We start from the raw sequence: 3,572 nt of genomic DNA, 5'->3' as shown, positions 1-3,572 counted from the left end.
TATCAGTAATTGGGTACAGTGAATGGTTTGGGGGTGCTGGACCCACAAAAATTTTATATTGAATACCTAATATTACAGCAGATCTAGAAAAAAAAATCCCTTTAAAAAGGAACCTGTAATCATTTTTCAATGACAAAAGGTTCCAAAAAGTCAATTTTACATTTATTACAGAGCTGCAATGGTTTCCTACTTTCTTCATATTCCTGTATATAAACTCACTCCGCTCCCTGCTAGAGTCCTGCATCAGGGCCCAGGGGAGGATTTCTAAAGTAAATGCTTGTGTACCCCTAACTTCCTCCTCCCTTTGTCAGTGTTACTCGTCCTCTAAAACCCACCCTCACTGGATTTGCTTGAGCTCCGGAGGAGCACATGGGAGGAGAAACTTAGGGGCACGTGAGAATTTACTTTTGAAATCCCTTCCCCAGGACTCAGCACACAATTCTGGTAGGGAGCCGAGCAAGTTTAAATGCAGGATTAAAGAGAAAGTGAATTGTTCAAAGAAAAGACAAAGGCAGCCTTATAAAAAAATGTAAAATGGAACCGGTTATTATTGATAAAAATTAGCTTTGTGATGATAGGTTCCTTTTCAGGATCATGTTCTTGGATAAGGTAAGAAAAAGAAAACCACGGCAGACGACTATTACATGTATAGTACCTGCGAGACATCTGTAAATATAGTTTTTCAGGAATGACTAAAACCCCCCATATATTATGGATGTGGGTGGTCCCCATATCATTACTTCTCACCCCCCCCCCCCCCCCCCCCAGTCAATGCTGCGGCAGAGCGGAGACAGTCACGACACGCACACATGTTGTGGTCTTGTTGTTTTATTTACATTGACTTTGGGAAGTCTATAAAAATAATTTACATCTAAAGTTTCATCTGCACAGGACTCCGCTCACTCGCATGCTGCAGCGCAGGACAGTAAGTACCGTAAAGAAAAATAAAAAGGACACTAGAGGGAGCAGAGACAGAATCGCACATCCCAAAATGTAATGCTTCAAAAAAGGGGGGGAGGGAAGAAGATAGAAAAAAAAAAAAAAGTCCCCTGTCTTGCTTCACGTGAACATTTTACAGGTCTGCAACTTTTAAAACTAGGGCATGGGGCATGACAGCAGGGACTGCAATCCAAAGACAACCATATCGTAAAGTTCTGCACTGATCTCCAGATAGGGTCACTTTCTTTTGATGCAAATACTAATGCAGAATTCCGGTTTGTTGTAATATTTGCTGCAGCAAAACCCATGACCGCTTCAGTTGGGTTTCTGCAGCAGAGGTATTACCACTGTGGACCTGGACATACTGACGGCCCGAACAGCTAATCCGCCAAATTTACGGCCCCATCTACCAGCCGTAGCAAGAATTGGCCTTGGGGGCAAACATCTCTGCTCATCTCTACCCCCCCGCCCCCATGTAAAATTCTACAGTGGGTACAGATAAGTCAATTCTTCCTCCTAACCTCACCCACATAAAAAGGGGGAGACTTATCAGAAGTGTCTGAGTTCTAGTAATCGACGTGCCCTACTATTCAATAAAGTGACAATTGTGCGTGAACACTGCGTTTACAGGCGAGGCACAGCCATGTCTAATACAAGAGAGAAAACCTGACATGACTGTCACTCCATTAAAACTGGGGGTCACATAGGATCCCCCATTGCCATGAGCAGTGAAATCCCCAGGCCTTAGACAATAACTACCTACACACAGAAGATGAAGCAGAAACGGATGCATGCATGTGCACCAAATCCAGCTCTCTGCATCCCTTAGGCCTCATACACACGACCATTATAGGCACCGTGACCTGGCCGCTCAGCATTGTATGGAGAGGGGCTGCTGACAACTGGGCGGGGGCATGGACCCTTACTAGTGCCATGTGCAATTCCTCCTCAAATCTACGCTCACCTGGGGGCGCATACAGACTGGGGGCAGGAGGGAGTAGCGGTCAGCGCTCCTCTTCTCTCCGTTGAAAGCCAAATTACTTTAACGTGGTGCAGCGAGATGGCTTGTGCCTACCACACCATGACCCGATGTTATAAACCTCTATGAAGGTCACGATTGAATTGTGGGAGGGGCTTAGCCCAATCAAATCCTTTTTTCCCCACAAACACATTGTCAGGAATGAGCACATGTAAAATCGATACAAATCAGCTTGATCCTGACTGCATACATTTCAGTAGAATCCACTAGAACCAAACCAGAGTCCAATATGCGGACCAAAGCCAAAAGTATAGTCCAATGGTTCTGTAAACGACATCTATTGAAAGAACGTTGCAGGAGGAGGTGATGGATAAGTCAAAACTACTTCAGGAGCACAGACTGCGCTGGCAGATATCCCCCATACATATACACATTTACTAATGTGACAATATGGAATCTGGTAGGTTCCTAGCGGTCAGCAAGGACATGTTACATTAACAAAGGGAATGGCCTATGTATCCAGGAGGAATAATAGAGCGCTCCAATTCTATAGGAACTACAATAGATATAAAAGCAGATAGAGGCGGCACTTTTCCTCATGTTTTTTGTAATGTGTACGGGGCAGCAGGATATTAGATAATTTCCCAATATACATCTATTAATAGTTCTGCTCCACTTTATTCATATGTGAAGTGACGCCTCACGTCTTACCTCATCCAACCAGATATGTGTGGGTCATGCAATCTTCTCTGTCCATGAGCAATCACCCTGCCAGGACCTTATTATTGTCTAACTGTCCATGATCGGACAGGAAGTGCACTCCCCCCACTAAAAAGGTGCATGGCGCGATCCTGCACATAGGAAATTAGAAGCAATTCCTAAACAACCCCTTTTAGAAACCGCATTCAGAAACAGACATCCAGAATAAAGCAGCGCTGTATTGTTTGTACTTTATGAATACTGATTAATAAAAATGAAAAGGCAAAAATTTACAACATGGAACCCAAAATTAAATCTTAAATGAGGTAAAAGGAAACAAACAAAAAAAAACCCCTATATTTTCCTTTTATTGTAGTATGCAATGTAATGCTTAGGCACGTTGCACGGGAGACTACGCCTAAAAATAAAAAAATGTTGGTCTAGAGTTAAATTTGTCTTTTTAAAACAGCGGCCTAGGAGAAGTCTCACAACCCATAAGAATCTAGTCATGAAATTAAACAGATTTACATCTGCAAAGTAATAATAATAAAAAAAAAAAAAAGTTGTGTGCAAGAGGTGGAGGACGACCCTTGTATCAGACAGACAATGTGACATTGCTCGAGTTCTTTCCTGCTTCAAGGAGGAGGACTGGGAGTTGACGGTAATATAGAAACATTATAAATTACATAGAATTAGCTTTCATAATCACTACCTATGTACAAACCAGTCTCAGACAAAATTAAAAAAAACTAAAATAAAACTGGTTTCGGACTTGTATATAAAAATAATTCACAGATCGGCACAAACAGATGACATGCAAATTGAACTCTGATCTGTATAATAATAAAAACAAATTACTAATTTATAAAATGGCAGAAAAAAAATAATTAAAATGTGCATAAAAACTAAAAAAAAAAAAAGTCTCCAGGCTGGGAAAAAAAAAAATCTTCTGTTT

Source organism: Engystomops pustulosus, chromosome 7, assembly GCF_040894005.1.
Source record: "Engystomops pustulosus chromosome 7, aEngPut4.maternal, whole genome shotgun sequence".
Lineage (NCBI taxonomy): Eukaryota > Metazoa > Chordata > Amphibia > Anura > Leptodactylidae > Engystomops > Engystomops pustulosus.
This window is presented reverse-complemented; position numbering follows the sequence as displayed.